The sequence below is a fragment of the Peromyscus maniculatus genome, chromosome 2 (assembly GCF_049852395.1).
Source record: "Peromyscus maniculatus bairdii isolate BWxNUB_F1_BW_parent chromosome 2, HU_Pman_BW_mat_3.1, whole genome shotgun sequence".
Classification (NCBI taxonomy): domain Eukaryota; kingdom Metazoa; phylum Chordata; class Mammalia; order Rodentia; family Cricetidae; genus Peromyscus; species Peromyscus maniculatus.
The window spans coordinates 153,768,566-153,786,530 of NC_134853.1; positions in this window are offsets into that span (position 1 = coordinate 153,768,566).

The window sequence follows — 17,965 nt, forward strand, 5'->3', positions numbered from 1 at the left end:
AAGAAAACTTTGGTTTTCACTCTGAAAGAGAGCTATGGGATAGGCAGTTTCCTATTTCTTTTCATGGCCTGGCAGTTCAGCTCATTTTAGTGCTGAATAGTATTCCATTTTCTGGATAGACCACAGTTTTTCTATCCATTCACCTACTAAAGAACATTTTGGTTTCTTCCTGGGTTTTGACGATTATGATGAAAGCTACTGTAAACATCCATCGGCAAGTTTTTGTGGGGGTCTAAGTTTTTGACTCTGGAGTGAGTAAGAATGAATGAATGAATGAACGAACGAACGAATGAATGAATGAATGAATGAATGAAACAGACTGTGGCTTGCATGTGTCATCATCCACACATGTACCAACACATGTTACAATACAGATAAACCTTAAAAGTGTTACTCTATGTGAATAATAAGACCACACGCATTGTGCCATCCCGTGTGGCCATGCCCAGAACAGGCAACTCCAAACACGGAAAGGAGACTACTGGTGGCCAGCAACTAGCGAATGGGGAATGCTTGTGAAAGGTCCAAATTCCCATGGAGAGCAACAAAAATACTCTGCAATTAGTGGCGATGGTTGGATGACCTTTTACTGAATAAATAAATGCTACCGATGAATGAATGCATGTATCAAACCCTGGACCGTGGGCATGACAGCAAGTGCTCTCTCTACACTGAGCCACATTTCCAGCCACTAATTAATGCGTGGGTTAATTAGGGGCTGGAGAGGTAGCTTCATTGGTAGACTGTTTGCCTAGCCTGCCTGAGGCCTGGGTTTGAGCCCCAACAGTGCATAAGCTAAGCATGGGGGTGCACACCTGTAGTCCTAGTCCTTGAGCGGCAGAGGCGGGAGAATCAGGAGTTTGAATCCAGCCTGGTCTACAGAGGTAGTTAAAGATCAGTCTGAGCTACGCGAGACCCTGTCCCCGCACCCCCAGACCCAACAACAACAACAATAATAATAAAGGCTTGGACAGATGACTCAGTGATCAAGAGTGCTTGATGCTGAGTTTGGTTCCCAGCACCCAAGCCAGATGGCTCACAACTACCAGATCTGATGCCTCTGGCCTCTGAGGGCACCAATATACACACATGCCCCACCCCCCACTCCCCCACCCCACCCCCACCCACAAAACAAAAGCTAAAATCAAATTATCTCGAAGTCAGAAGCTGGGGTCCAGCAGGATGAGAGACACATTTTCTCCACATGGTGACTGTCCTTGTCTCACAGGACTGTCACCGGAACCGGGAGCTAACCATCCACTCTCAGATCACAGGCTTCCTTAGATTCTCCAAGAATGTGTGCTAAAACATGAGCCACCTCTGGGACGCTTCTGACTCAGCCAGTGCAGGCTGGGAATTTACATTTCTGGTAAGTTTCCTGGTGCTGACGTTTGCAGAAATGCACTTGCCGACAACCCCAAGTCTGATCCTAGACTGAGGGGAACTCGGGGTCCTGTGACACACTGCCCTGAGCCCTACAGCCAGTATGCCATTGTCTCAGTTTTCCGGTTGGGGAAACTGAGGCTCAGTGAAAGCAGTGGCTACTGGTGGTTGGGAGAAGGGTGGGACAAGGCAGAGCTGGAGCATAAGTGAATGTCTTCTGACTCTGGTTTGAAGATGTGTCCCAGAATTGGGGGAGGGAGGGCACCAGCCCTCTGCCCTCACCCCAGTCTCCATCTCCCCACCCTTTCAACTCAGTCTGGCTCAGGATATACTTCTCTCCTTTCCGCTATTCTCCCTCACTCCGCTCTCTCTGGAGCAGAGGTGCGCCTCCCCCCCCCCCCCGCCCCCCACCCCGACATCCTCCCACTCTGTGACTGTTAACTTTAAATGTCAACTTGATGCAACCTAAAATCACCTGGGAAAAGAGTTTCAGTGAGGGATTGTCTACACTGTCTTGTCTTGTCTTGGGGGATTGTGGGCGTGTCTGTGGGGAATTGTCTTAATTAAATTGATGGATGTAGGAAGACCCAGCCCACTGTGGGTGGCACCATTCTCTAGTCAGGAGGTCCTGAACTGTGTGAGAATGAAAAAAATCAGACTGAGCACCAGCAAGCAAGTGAACGTGCACGCATCCATTACTCTCGGCTCTCGACTAGGTGAGATGTGTCCTGCTGTTAAATTCCTGACTTGACTTCCCCACAATGATGAACTGGAACCCAGAAATGTAAGCAGAAATAAACCCCTTCTCCCCTAAGCTACTTTTTAATCAGGATATCTTATCACAGCCATTAAAATGAAGCCAGGATACCACTCAGCCTGGGAACCTGGCCTGCGTCCCAGCAGGTGGCCTCAAGATAGGGCAGTCTGAACCAAGCCACAGAAGACATGATTCTGAGGTCTCCCAAGGAGTCATTTAAAAACAGTCGCAGCTGGGCATGACAGCCCACACCTATAACCAAAGCACTAGGAAGGCTGAGGATCATGAGTCCAAGGCCTACCTGGGTAAAATGAACAGACCCTGACTTAAAACAACTAAAGACTCTCACAGTGAGTTCCATGGAGCTTGTTCGAGGCTGTGTTACATCGGTGGCTTCTAGCTGCCGTCACTAGCACAGCAAGTGACCCTCCCTGTGTTCCTGGCTTCAAACATTGCCTGGCTCTTGACCTGTTTGAGACATCCTTGGCTTTGGGGGACACAGTTTGGAATTTAAACCCAGTTGTAAGGGCTCCCAGGTGGTGAAGGTACCTCTGGCCTGGTCATTGCAAAGGGTGTCAAGGCCACATTCCAAGCTGTGCAGGGTCCCCAGAAGGCATGGCGCAGACCACACCACCTGTAGCAGCCCGATGTGAGCAGAGTCTGAATCACTTGTCTTCTTGCCATGAACCAAAATGGCAGCACAGACAGGTCCATCTCTGCAGGTGGAGGGGAGGAGAGACCAGGAAAGGCGTTAGCCAGGAGGAGCCTGGCTGCTTTGTAAGGCTGAGCCTTCGAAATGTGCTGCTTCTCAAAGGCCATAACCCCTGTTTTATAAACACAGTGTTCAATGGGGAGACACTGTGTTTGGGCATCTTGGAGAGGCTGGGTTTGTCCTGTTTCAATATTTCTGGAATTGGGTGTGTCCCACCACAGCGGTTGGCGGGGCTCTCTCGTTGCCTGCCGATGCTGAACCTCACATTTGTAGGGGACTCTGTGGCTTGGGAGAACCCTCAGAGACAATGGGGGAGTGTTCCTTCAAGTCCTAGGAACCAAATCATTGTGGGCACAGGGTGGAGGAGGTGGCGAAGCAGGCGGGCTCGGCAGCATTCCTCACCGGGGAGTCACAGACCCTGGCCACACAATGGCACAGCTCGTGCCAGCGGCTGTCTGCCATCTGAACACTCTGTGGAAAGCACTTCACCCAAGTTCAGCTCGGTGCCTCACGCCTGCAGTCCCAGCACTCGGGAGGAAGAGGCAGGAGAATCAGGTGTTCAAGGCCAGCCTCAGCTACATATGGAGCTCGAGGTCAACCTGGGCTACATGAGACTGGGTCTCAAAAACAGAACAGACAAACAAAGGATAAAACAAGAAACAACACAAGCAAAAGCTTTTCAAGTAGAGATGGGCTAGGGAGCTCTGTCCGTCTGTCTGCTGTGAGCCAACAGCTCCCTCCTGACTTGGGAGAGGTTAGACTCCACGATGAACTGGTGAGCCCGATGAACGGGTGAGCCCGATGAACGGGTGAGCCGGATATCAGAACTCTGAACTGTGATGTTTGCCAGTTCCCGTGGGGTAAACTCTCTACACACACATCACTTACAAACCTAAAAGAACTCTTAGGAATAAGATAAAAAATTCTAAGTTACAAAGAATTACAATTTTACTGACAGAGTTTTTGCTTCCTAGGGCATGTAAAGTAGAGGTCTGTCTACTCTGAATGACATTGCAGACCTATTAAAATAGAACCATAAATCCCTTTAAGTTTTTTGTTTTTGTTTTGTTTTGTTTGGTGCTCTCAAGAGCTGGATAAACGCTAGGCCTGGAGTTAAAACTAAGAGATGGGTTCTAGGTGTGTAGTGCTGCGTGACTTGAAGCAAATCAGTTATCCTCTGTGAAGCTCCATTTTCCTACTTCCAAAATAGAGGTCACACTATTCTCCGCCCCGCAGGGCTATGGTAAAGGTTTTGTGAGACGCCACATGCAGGATGGTTGATCACATGCCCTTGTCACAGCCCCAGTCCCCCTTCAAAGCACGCTAATGAAAAGTGTCCACCAGTGTCCACATGGTCTCATGTGACGCAGATGCAGAAGGGACAGCCAGACAGCGACTGGACATGTCACCCACGGCTGAGGTAGGAGACACCCTGAGAACAGTGTGGCAGGCTGGAGCCCACTTCCACATGTGGGAACATCTGCCCTGTGGTCAGACCTGCCACCCCGGCCTGGCGTCTTGCTCATTCAGAATGGAGAAGTGGCTGTGGGAATGATTCCAGTCTTCAAAGGGCTGACGTAGGCCTGGGGCACAGAACCAGGCTCCAGCAGCTGAAATGGAAATGGCTCCTGGGAGCTCCCCTGCTGCCCAGCTGGGTGGGGGTGAGACCACGTGACTGAGCCTGTGAGGAAGCAATGTGGCCTTCCCAGGCCGTCTCCGGCCTGAGCTCTGTTCCCACTAGTCGCCGCTGCCTCTGCACCCTCCTCCCTGAAGCTTGGCTTCTGCTGGTGAGCAGCGTGGATGATATCATCTGCTTTCAGGTTCCTGGAGAACTCCAGCAGACACCACTCACACGCTGCTCAGCAGCCCCACACAGTGGGTGCCTCCGCTGGTGGAAATGTGAGGAGGCAGAGTCGAGTTCCCTAAGCACCATGCCGGACACTGCCGAGGGAAATTCACCCTGAATGCGGGAAAGAAGAAAGCCTGGTGCTGGGAAAGAACGCTGCAAATTTCCTGCATCTCCTTTGGAGGGTGAAGGTTAGCGGAGTGCAGGGGAACAGGGCGTTGCTGGCTGGTGACACCCGTTGCTCCAAAGGCAAGCCCGGTTTTACGTTGGGGACTGCATAGAGGTCCATGTTTGCCTACCACTGCAGCCAAATCCTCACGCTCTGCTGGCCTGGCCTATACTTGATGGACCCTGGCTGCTGCCTTTGGAGTTAGGAGAGTGAGCTTCCCCATGCCCAAAGCTTAAATGGAAGTCAGCGTGACCGTGATGGACTCCAGCCTTGACTACGTTTCTCCTGTACCGCAGGGGACTGACCTGCATGCTGCCTTTCCCTGGCTTGCTCTCAGCTGCTTTCCAATGGGCTCTGTCAAGGCAAGGAGCTAGGGGAGGGCATGAAGAGAGAAGCTGGAGTGTCCCGCTTCTCTCCTGCCTCAGCAGGTCCCAAGAAGCTGCCGTGTCTCCTCTATGTCCCAGTTCCCACCCAACAAGCCTCTGATGGCCCCAGTAGCCAGGACTCTGGGCTCTGCTAACCCCATCACCTCTCCTGGTCCTTCCATCCTCATGATGGTGCCCACTCTCCCAGAGTTTCGTCTCCAGGTCCACTCACTGTCTCCTCGTTTCCTTGGCCTAAGCTCCCCTATAGCCTGAGTAACTAACTCTGCATTAAGTCCCTTTGTCCATCCAGAGACCAGAGTGCTTCTGGCTGGGCGGTGGTGGTGCATGCCTTTAATCCCAGCACTCGGGAGGCAGAGGCAAGTGGATCTCCAAGTTTGAGGCCAGCCTGGTCTACAGAACAAGTTCCAGGACAGCCAGAGCTACACAGAGAAACCCTGTCTCAGAAAAAAAAAAAAAAAAAGAGTGCTTCTGTCTTCTTGTTTGGATCCAGAAGAACACCAGCCCTCCTGATGCCTCAGACAGGAGGCTGATTTTAAAGGTCCTTTGCCAGCTTGAGTCTCTGTGCTTAACTTTAGGTGAGAACATCACTATGCCCTCCTATGTGAATGCCAACTTCTGGAAGATGGCCACCAGATACACCAGCTCTGCCAGGCTGGCAAAGGTCCAGCAGCAGAAGCTGCCCCCTCCAAAAGATGGAAGCCCCAGCTGCCTAAGCAAGAACTATCCAGAGTGCTGGGGATGGCCCATCACCCCAGAGCTTTGCAGACCCGCTTCTTCATGCATGCCTGGCGAGGCTTCCAGAGCCCTGGAGCAAATAACTGCCAGCACCACCCCCACCCCCATTTAAGAGTGAGGAAATTAAAGGAAGGAACTTCCCCACAGACGGCCAACAGGTGAGGGGCACAGATAGTCTGGAACTTTCAGGTTTCCATCTTACAGCTGGGACTCTGTCCCCTGGCATACCCAGAAATGGGGTACTCAGTGCTTGGTGAGGCTGGGTCAAGATGGGCTTCTAGAGCGTGTGTTGACAAAGGCCAGCAAACCTATGCTCAGGCAGCTAAGGCCTAGTGAGCCCACATTGGGGGGCCATCATTTAGCAGTGTTCCCATGCAGAGTCAAGGTTAATAATACTGACGACAGAGGCCTCCTTGAAAGGGAAGCCCGAGAAGACTCCATGGCTCTCTACAGGCTGTTGGTTGGGAAGCAGGGAACATCCAGCCTTGTGTTCACAAGCAGCTGGTGTACCAGCCTGCTGTGGCCACAGCCGGTGTGTGCAGAAAACCCCTACAGGTGTGGTTTGAATGAGCAGGCCCCCAGAGGCTCAGACGTTTGTCCCCAGTTAGCGACATTGTTTGGGTAAGTTTAGGAGGCGTGGTCTTGCTGGAGGAAGTAGGTCACTGAAGGAGGACTTTGAGCTTTAAAAGCCCCAGGCCATTCCCAGTGCACTCTCTACTTTCTCCTGCAGATGGCGTTAGCAACTTCGAGGGGTAGGGGCTGGGGGTGCACACTAGGGGAGGGCGAGCTGGGGAAGGGCACTGCCCAGAAGGGATGAGGTGGAAGGGGCGGATTCTTTGATCTCTAAGGGTCCCTTCCGCCTGAGTTTATAACCCATGGCTGAAGGACTCAGGGCAAGGACTGTAGCCGTTACTTTTCTACTGCTGTGATAAAACACTGTGACCTTTTATAAGGCAACTTATAAAAGAAAACATTTCACTGGGCTTGCGAGTTCCAGGGAGTGAGTCTGTGATGGGGAGCACAGGCGTGGGAGCAGGAACATCAGCAGGCAGAAGGCAGAGAGCACACGGGCAATGGTGCAAGTCTTCTGAAACCTCAAACCCGCACCATTGACACACCTCCTCTAACAAGCCACACCTCCTCTAACAAGCCACACCTCCTCTAACAAGCCACACCTCCTCTAACAAGGCCACACCTCCTCTAACAAGCCACGCCTCCTCTAACAAGCCACACCTCCTCTAACAAGCCACACCCCCTCTAACAAGCCACACCTCCTCTAACAAGCCACACCCCCTCTAACAAGCCACACCTCCTCTAACAAGGCCACACCTCCTCTAACAAGCCACACCTCCTCTAACAAGCCACACCCCCTCTAACAAGCCACACCTCCTCTAACAAGGCCACACCTCCTCTAACAAGCCACACCTCCTCTAACAAGCCACACCTCCTCTAACAAGGCCACACCTCCTCTAACAAGCCACACCTCCTCTAACAAGCCACACCTCCTCTAACAAGCCACACCTCCTCTAACAAGCCACACCTCCTAATCCTTCCCAAACTGTTTTACCATGTGGAAACCAAATATCCAAGCGTGAGCCTATGGGGCTGTTCTCGTTCTAACCACCGCAAAGACAGTATCAGTAACGAACCCCACTGGCTGAATTTCCCAGTCGTCACAGCCCCTGTGCTCAGGGGCCTTAAGGTGACAATATGTCTCACAGCAATGCTGAGCCAAGAGCTCTGACTCCGGCCAAGTTACAGGTAAGGAAAGAGTAGGGGAGGCTGAGATTCCAGAAGATTCCATCAGACTCCAATGCCGGGGGAAATAGTGGGCAACTCCAGTCACACCCTGAAATGCCACAAGGTCACAGCTGTCAGGTGAATACATCTTCTAAGTGGACCGCTTAATCCCCCATGTGGCGTGTAAACAGGATTTCTCAGTAGGGCACAAGCTCTGACCTGGGGAACAGAGTCCTCATCTCTGGATGCATGGGTCATGCCTTCTCTCCAGTCACTCTGGGAAAGCCATCTTGCTGCCTCAGCCACAAGGTCCTCAGACATGCTGTAGTGTGGGCCATTGAACCTCACAGCCTCTAGAACCATAAACTGAAGAAACCTGTTGTGTGATATTTTGTTTGTGTTCTGACAAGTAAAGCTTGCCTGGAGATCAGAGGGCGGAGCTAGCCATTAGTTAACCATAGAGGCCTGGGGTGGTGGCACACACCTTTGACCCCAGCACTTGGGAGGCTCATGCCTTTAATCCCAGCACAGTTGGGAGGTGGAGACAGGAATATAAGGTGGGTGGAGACAGGATCTCAGCCCCTATTCAGTCAGAGGATCCGGAGAGGTGAGAAGTCACTGGTGGCTGCTCCTTTGCTTCTCTGATCTTTCAGGTTATTACCCCAATGTATGACTCCTGGTTTTTATTGATAAGTCTAATTAAGATCATGCTTCAGAAACCTCTCTTCTCTGTAAGTTACTCAACCTGTGACTCTCTGTCACAGCCAGGACAGTCACCCCATCCGGGTCTGCCAATGCCAATGCCAGATGTTTTAGCATTCTGTTCTATTCTGTTAAAAGAAAATTAAGCCCTGCCTCACCCGGGTGGTGCACACCTTTAATCCCAGCACTTTGGGAGGTAGAGGTAGGTAGATCTCTGAGTTTGAGGCCAGGCTGGTCTATACAGAGAGTTTCTGGATAGCTGGAGCAATGTAGAGAGACCTTATCTCTCAAACAAACAAATGATAATAATAATTAAGTCCTGAGAGTAAGACAAGAAAACACAGTCAAGCCTGGTGCTGTGGAATAATCCTTTTATACACTGTGAATGTGTGTTGCTCTCATTGGTTAATAAAAAGCTGACAGGCTGGTAGCTGAGCAGAAAGTTAGGCAGGAAAGCCAAACTGAGAATGATGGGAAGGAGGAGGGTGGAGTCAGAGGAGTCACCAGCCTGATGCAGAGGGAGCAGGAGATGACCAATGCCATGCATATAAAGGTATTCTATAACCAAATAGAAATATAGGTTAACTTAAAATGTAAGAGCTAGTAAGCAATAAGCCTGAGCTATTGGCCAAGCATTTATCATTCATATCCAGCCTCTGAGTGGTTATTTGGGATCAGGCAGTCGGGACAGGAAACGTTCATTTATACCCAGGTTCCTTGTCCTGGCTTCGCCATCAGTTAGCATACAGTTCCTTGCTCTCCCTACACACCCACATGATGCTTGCTGGGCCCCAAGTAGAATGTCAACCTAAGTGGACTGTGCTGTCTCTTGAGTCCCTGTCAGCATGGCCTCACGAGACAAGGACCTTGTCCTGTGCAGCCTGGAACCACAGCCACCACACGAAGAGTGAACATGGGCAAGAGACTGCTCCCATCCCACCAACAGCCCAACACTGTCCCCACATTCCTTTCTACCTTCATTGATGGCTTCGAGCTGGATCCTCAAACACCTGCCTCCTTCTTCTACCCACCTGCGTTTCCTGGTCCCCACTCTGCCCAATGGTGAGTGAATGACCCGGATGCTGCACATCCTGTGTTTTCTGCCACACAGGAGGCTGTGATAGACCCCCACACCCTGTGCCCTTGGCCTAGCTCTGCTCAGTCTCAGCAGCACAACTTGGTGAGTTGAGTCTCCCCACTTGACATGTGACATGTGACATGTGACATGCAGGCACTACTGGCCCAGAGCAGTTCCTGTGGGGGGTGGGGGGAAGGAGACGGAGTCACTGCCTGCTAGAAGGCTGGGAGTGGACCCAGGAACACAACTGACTTTTTTAAAGTTTAGATTAGCATACAGAGTAATGGGTTAGGAAATCTTCACACATATGTGTTGTTATCCTTTGTTCTCATCTGTCCTCTTCTCCACATCCCGCCTCATGTCTCTGGACCCTCTGGCTAGATCCCTTCCCGTCCCCAGATGGTCCTCTCTTCTGCATTCTCAGCACTACTGTTCCGTTCTCCCTCCCTTAGGACCTCTTTCTCCTCCTCCCAGGGTCCCCTTTCTAGTTCCATGGCTTATACATCCATGAACACACATATATGTGCACACACATGGAATTTTATTTAGGTCTAGGCTGTACACATGAGAGAATCATGTGGCATTTATCTGTGTGTGAGACGTGTTTCACACAATCCCAGTTCCGTGCATTTCCCTGCAAATGCTTCATTTCCATTTCATTTCATTCATGACTTTATTTTCTTTACAGCGGCACAAAAGTCCATGGTGTGTCTGGACAGACAGCTCAGTCCATAAAGTGCTCGCCGCACAAGCATGAGCACCTGAGTTCGAGACCCAGTGACCACATAAAAAGCCAGGCACGATGTCTGTAACTTCAGCCCCAGGGATCCCCAAAGCTCACCAGCCAGCCGGGCTAGCCTATTGGTGAGCTCCAGGTTCAGTGAGAAACTCCATCTCAAAAAATGAGCGTGCAGTGTCCGTGAGGCGGCATGGTAGGCCAGACGCTGGCTGCCAATCCGGATGACCTAAGTGCAGTCCCGGGACCCACACAATGGGAGGAGAGAATCAGCTGTCTTCTGGCCACCACCTGTAAGCTATGTCTCATGTCATCTGTAGGCTGTACCCACCCGCACCCACAAACGCAAAATAAACAAATAGATGTGAAAACCAAAAACAGAAATTAGTGAGAAGAGCGGTCGTGGAAGATACCCGATGTCAACCTCTGACTTCCACCTGTACACTCATGCAGTGCACACCCACCCACGTGTACACCTACACACACCCACATGCACACTCATGCAGTGCACATCCACCCACGTGTACACCTGCACACACCCACATGCACACAACACATACATGCAGTACACGCACAGCACCGTCCCTCCTTCCTTCTGCTCAGACCAGGACAGATATGAGAAGCCCATTTTCCAGACAGAAAGCTGGAGTTCACAAGAGCAAATGACATCTGCCCAATGTCACTTGAGGAAAGAGGCCACTCCCGAAACCTGCACTTTCCAGCTCTGGGATGTCCGAGGATACTTTGGGAATTGAGGGATCAGCGCCCCCTCCCGGGCAGGCTGTTCAGTGGGCTTCACTGTCCTCCTTCCCACGTTCCACCATGGCAGGGGCTTGATGTGCAGCCCGGACAGAGAAAAGCGGCTAAACTGGCCTCTACAGTGTGCAGGGGACGAGGTTAGCAGAGGACTGGCAGGAAGTGTGCTCGCACGCTCTCTCTCTCTCTCTCTCTCTCTCTCTCTCTCTCTCTCTCTCTGACTTTTTATTTATCTTTATTTATGCTTACATGTGTTTGCCTGGGTCCGTTAATATGTACCACATGTGTGCAGGGGCCAGAAGAGGGTGCTGGATCCCCTAGAATTAGAATTACAGATAATTGTGAGGTACCTAGTGTGGGTGCCGGGAACTGAACCCTGGTTCTCTGCTGGAACAGCAAGTGTTCTTTACCCCTGGGCTCCTCTCCAGCCCTGTGGAAGGGCCTCATTGCTACAGTCGGTAGCTTGGAAAACAAACATACGTTGTTGTTGTTGTTGTTGTTGTTGTTGTTACTGAAAAAAGGGAATAACACAAAGAAACAAGCCCAGAGGAGTCTATGGAGGTAAAGAAGGGCATGGATAGGAGAAGCAGGTGGCATCAGGTTCTGTCCCAGGGGCCCAGACACCAGGTCCGATGTGAAGTAACACGATAAACAGAGAGAACGTGGATCTGTCGCTGGTGCTCAGAGCTCTACCCTCAAGCCAGGGGCCATTTCCTTCCCCCATGGTGGGTATGTTCTACATCTGGCCACACACGAGGGACACACCCAAGGTATAGAGTGGAGGACCTGGGAGGGCACAGGGAAGACAGAAAATAGGGGAAAGAAACAGTTTACAGCCGGCACTAAATCACATCAGGCAGTGAACTCCACCAGGTCCCCGGCAAGGGCGACCCAGGAATGTTTGGGATTCAGAAAGATGGAGACGTGGGATGGGTCAGATCTACATATGCTTGTACACACCTGCAGAGAGAGGCCCTCCTCCGCCTTGGGGACAGGGGCCATGCCCAGCAGTGGTGCTCAGAGCCATGCCCCAGAATTCCTAGGTCCTGTTCACCTGCAAGGTGTACCTCTGCACCCTCCATGGATCCTGAGAGGTCACCTGGCACAAGACACATCACCCACACTTACACTCACACACGTACACACACTCATACACACACCGCCGTAATTTCTTTTCTCCCCACTGGGACATCTCATCTTGACCAACCATACAAAGGTTGCCCGTGACCTTCTGTCTTCTCTGGTGGCTTCTGTCACCCCGAGGCTGAGTGGCAGCCATATACCCCAATAGCAGTGCCCGCGGCCCACCACCTCCAGACAGCATTCTGTGTCCTGCCACCTGACTGTTAGCTGCCTCACCAGCCAAAGCTCCCAGCAGCCCCCCCCCCCCCCCCCCAGTGATTTGCTGACCTGTGCTGGCTCACCGCTTGCTTCGGAGAAGGCCAGTTGCCGGCTCCAGGTGCCGTGGTGGGCCACCTGCACTGCGGTCCCTCCCAGCCCTCCCAGTAGGACTCTGCATGTGGTCGTTGTACTTGCAGGAAGGCTGGATGTTGCCTGGCACTACTCAGAAGTGACTACTTCCGGGCTTGGCTGGAGCAAGAGAAACCTTCATTTCTCACACCAAACACACCTGCCTACATTCTTCCTGGGATCTATTTCCAGTCCCCTACTGTGAATCCCTGAGCACAGCACAGTGCGCTAATCATAAGAAACCTACTGTGTGCACAGCACCTACTGTGTGCCAGGGGCTGCTCTGTGGGCTCCATGCTTGTGAACTCGCTTTAACGGGAGCCCAGTCCGAGCTACATGCTGTCATCATCTTTCTAGGTCATGGCCACTCACAGCCACCAAGGACCAGAGCAGGGACTGAGACCTGGAAGTCTCCTTGTCCTGATGACGCCTGACAACTTCCTCTGTCACCTCAGAGGCTTTGAGTAAGTTCCTTCATTTCTGCCTCGCTGCAGCTGGGTCTGGAACTCCTTGTCTGATTCAAGTACTGTAGATACAGAGCTATAGTCTACGTCTAGAATATTCTCCAAAGGCTGGTGTGATAAAGGTGTGGCCACAGCATAGAGGGAGGGAGGGAGGAGCTAGAAAATATAACGGTGGGGCCTGGAGGGAGGCTTTCGGCTACTAAGGACTTGACTTTGAAGGGGATTGTGGGACCCCAACATCTTCCTCTTTGTCATCACCCTAGCCGTAAGGGGAACAGTTTTACCCTGTGCTGTGGCCGCCACCATTGTGTGCCCCCATGATAAACAGTTCCCAAAGCATCATGGCCAGTGGGCCACAGGCTAAAACCTCCAAAGGCAGAGGTGAAAGCCATGTGTTTATAAGACCCTTGTCCCACCGTGGGTGAGACAGCTCCCTCCACAGCTTGCCCATGTTCACTCCGCTGCTGCTGAAGTGACTGGAGATGGCAGGAGGCTTGTTTTCCTGTCTTCTCAGAGGAAGGAACCCGTGTGCTCACACAGGCCCAGGAAGCCTCCAAGCGCTTTCTCTGCCACGGATACCTCCACACCACGCATTAGCCCTGGTCACTGAAGCCCAGAGACAGTAAGTGCCATGAGTCTGTTTGAGCTCAGGCAATGGCTTCTAGAGCTGGGAAGGATGAAGAACAGTTCCTCCCCCTCCGGCCTGTGACTTGCCTCTGCAGCAAAGCGGAGTCTTGAAATCCTGTCTGCTTCCACACATGCCACAAAAGCAGGCTCTCCCCCGCCCCCATCCTTAGTAGCGTTGGGCCCCAGAACTGTCACACTGCCCTGGAGCCACATCTTAGAATTCTCAAAATAAGACCTGGCCCAACACCCTGGAGGAGACACACCCACATGTGAACAGTGGCAGATCTGGGGCGTGAAATTGCGGGTAATTTTTATTTCCTTCTTCGTACTTTCCCACAGCTTCCAGATTTTTCTACAGTGAATATGCATCGCTGTTATAATTAGAGAAAAAGAAAAAAACACTGTGGTGGGTTTTCTTTTTTCCTCCCAGGAGACATGGCGTCGGAAGGCTTCCAGCCATTGAGTGTCAAAGGTGCCAAGCTTGTTCACCCAGAAAAGGAAATGGGAAAATGGGAGCAGACCACCCTCACTGGTTGGTGCTCGCCATGGGGCAGATGTGGTGGTACAGACACCTCATCTGTTGTCTCAACTACTCAAGAGCCTGGTGCTCTGGTCCCCATTTCACCAGTGGGGATATTGAGGCATGCAGATGGGGCACCTCGTCCATGTTCACTCAGCTGGTACTTGGTAGAGCTAAAATCAAACCCAAGACCATCTTGTTCTCTCTACCTCTGGTAGGAAATCTGATTTTAAAACATGCAGAGGACCAGCAGCCAACCCAGAATGACCCTGTCATCTGTTTTTTTTAAAGATTTGTTTGACTTGTGTCGGGGGGGGGGGGGGGGGCAGATTCCTTCAGAAGCCAGAAGATGTCATGGATCCCCTGGAGCTGGAGTTACAGGCAGTTGTGAGTCACCAGTGTGGGTGCTGGGAACCAAACCCCGGTCTCCTGCAAGAGCAGCCCACGCTGTTAACTACTGAGCCATCCGTCTGGCCCTCACTTGCCTTCTTCTTCAGGACTGAGGCTTGACTTGTGTTCTCTGCACACTGGCTGGACTGGCCACATTGGCGCTCGCTACACACAAAGCCACAGTGGGTATGGTTACTGTTGGCTCTCTTCTCTCGGAAACAATAACCATAAATACGGCAAGATCCGTTGACCCAGGGAGTCCGTTGGCAAAGAATGGATTGCTTAGAAGAATCCAGAAAGAAGGAGCCATGTGCATAAAGATGTGTGTGTCAGTGTCAGCCACTGCTGCAAAGAACTGCCATTTCAATAGCCCGATGAGAAAGACTATAAAAGGTACATTATCAACAACAGATAAACAGTGATGCCAACTTCTGCAAGGCTCCCGGTGGTGCCACCTCCTGATGAAGCCCTTCTCTTCCTGAATGGGGCTAACTCAACGGTCCAGAGGTGGTGGAAGTACCCTCTTGTAACTTCCAAGGTGAGGTCATGCAAAATCTTGCAAGCTTGGTCTCCAAAGCTCCCTCTGGGGAAGCCAGCTGCTACATCATGAAGACTTTTGAGGTGCACTTTGGAGGGGCCCAAATGCAGGGTGGCAGAGTTTCCAGTCCTGGCAAGTTTAGCAGTGGGATGGCACAGATATGAAGTGGTGCAAGAGATGCAGATGCCAGAGAGGACATGTTTTATGATCTTATGGATGCAAAGATCAAGAATGTCAAAATTCCAAAGCTGCAGAGAGGGATCAGTGAGTTAAGGGCTTACCACGCAAACAGGACTTGAGCTTAGATTCCCAGCATCCACAGACAGCGGAGCACGGGGGTGCATGCCTGTAATCCCAGTGCTAGGGAAACAGACAGGAGGAAGCCGGAGCATTTGGACCAGCCAGTCTAGCTGAATCAGTGAGAGACCATGTCTCAAAAAACAAAAACAAAAACGAAAACAGGCAGGACGTGGTGGTGCACGCCTTTAACCCCAGTACTCTGGAGGCAGAAGAGGGTGGATCTACGTGAGTTCAAGAGTTCCAGGCCAGCACACACATACACATATAAACACAAAGGGGTCAAAATCCCCTTGTATTTTATAAATGAGGGATATTGGCTACCTTTGCTTGTGGAACAGTAGTTGCAGAATAAGTCAGGACCCACCCCCCTTTTCTGTCATGTATATGGGTGTTTTGCATGCTTGTATGTCTGTGTACCACATGTGTGCAGCACCCACAGAAGCCGGAGAGGGACTGGAGTTGCAGATGGTTGTAAACCACTGGGTGGGTAATGGGAATCGAACCCAGGTCCTCTGGAAGAACAGCCGGTGCTCTTAACTGCTGAGCCATCTCCAGCTCCACATCCTTTAGTTTGCATTGTGACCAGGCAAGCTGTCCTACAGGCAACAGTGGATCTCAATAGAAATGTTTTAAATGTTTAAAGATTGTCTGTTCCACTAAGAACCTGAGGCTCCATTTTAAAAAATGTTTTTAAACTATTATTTCCCACTCACTGTGTAAAATGTAGACATATATGGCCTGTGGCCAGGGAAGAGGGAAGCCACTTAAGAGAACATGTTCACGTGACTTGCAGCCCTGTAAAACACACACACCACACACACACACACACACAGAGAGAGAGAGAGAGAGAGAGAGAGAGAGAGAGAGAGAGAGAGAGAGAGAGAGAGAGAAGTATTCATACACAAAAGACAGAAAAAGAATGTATTAGCAGACAGGAATTATGGATAACTTAAAATTGTCCAATATCATTTAAGAAGCATCATATTGTCTTGAAAAAGATGAGAAAGTGGCCAAGGTATATGTAACACATTCCTACAGGGTGTCTACTTAGAAAGCAAACACAATCCCCAAAGGAGCCAGCTTTTTGGTCACCAGCATCCAAGTGGCCTGGTCACTTGACCAATGCGGCTGCCCAGAGACACCAGTTGAGAGGATGGTCAAGTGGCCTGGAGCCAAAACCTTGCTCCCCAGAACCAGCGCCACTTGGTTTCTGGTGGACGCCGAGCCCTCAGCCTTCAATGTTATAGCAAGGGCACTGCCTGGCGGCCCCTCCAGGACGCCTTGCACACAGCCTTCTCTACTGTGACCCCACAGTTTGGGTTTAAGAGCCAACCCTCGTGGTGTCCCAAGTACCAGTCCGATCCACCATGCACCTGCGAGCCAAGGCCCTCGGGTTCCTCACCCGAGCACTTCTTGCCCTACTGGCCCGAACAGGCAGAGGGTTCTCGAAGCTTCAGAGCTGTGGAAGATACCACTGAACCGAACTGTAAAAATAAAAAAATTCCCACAGGGGCTGGGCATGCAACTTGGGGAGAGAGAGCCTGCCTGCCTAGCACATGTGAGGCCCCAAGTTTGATCCACAGCAACACACAGGCATGTACATGTAAACACACATGCATGTACATGTAAACACACAAGGGGATGGGGTGGGATTAAAACAAGCAAAACTAAAAACAAAACAACAACAAGAAAACAGCTGAGGAAATGTTCGCACAGAGAGAACATTAGAATCCAGGCTGGTGATGTCAAGCTACTTATTTTACAATCCTGAAAACCTAAGCTTGCCCTGGAACCTATGGAAAAAGAAACACGACTCCCAAAGTTGTTCTCTGACTGCCACATGTGTGCACACACATGCACACGCACACACACACACACACACACACACACACTACTGATAATAAATAAAAAAATCTTTCAAGTCATTAACTTGTAAAGAATACATGTAAGTTAGTTGAAAAGATCAAGATGCCCATGGATAAGATATTAGTCCCGTGCGCACACACACACACACCACTATTGATAATAAATAAATTTTTTTCAAATCATTAACTTGTAAAAAACACATGTGAGTTAGTTGAAAAGATCAAGATGTCAGGGGATAAGATACTAGTCCCTAAACAATGGAAAGTAAATAAAAATGGCTGAGACTGTGGATATTGCTCAGCCGCCAGAGGGTGTGGGTTCCACTGAAGCAGAGAGGAATGGAGTGCTCACCCACCCCCACCCCCAGAACACCCAGCGAAAGTTTGAAAATAGCTCCTTTTGTTCACATTTTAAAATCATTTCCTAAGACCCCGTCTGGGAGCCACAGTGGTGGAACACCTCCCCGCCCCGCCCCTCCCCCCTCCTTCAGTGTTCACACTTTCATTTCCCATTTCTGATTATTTCTTCTGAACTCCATACTCTGGGTGCAGCCCCAGATGTGTGCTCGAGGCTGTCCGCTGTGACTAAATGTGTCACCGTGAGAGCCGAAAACAACTGAATCCTGCTCACCGTGGGATAGGCAGCAGTGAGGGGACCTGACCAAAATCTAGAGTTGCAGATGATGTGGAGATGCTTGCGACATAGTCTGTTAGTGACAGAGAATAGAGCCCCACAACTCTCAAAGGAAAAAGAAACCCCTAGCCAACGGGCTGTCCCTGAGGGCTCCCCC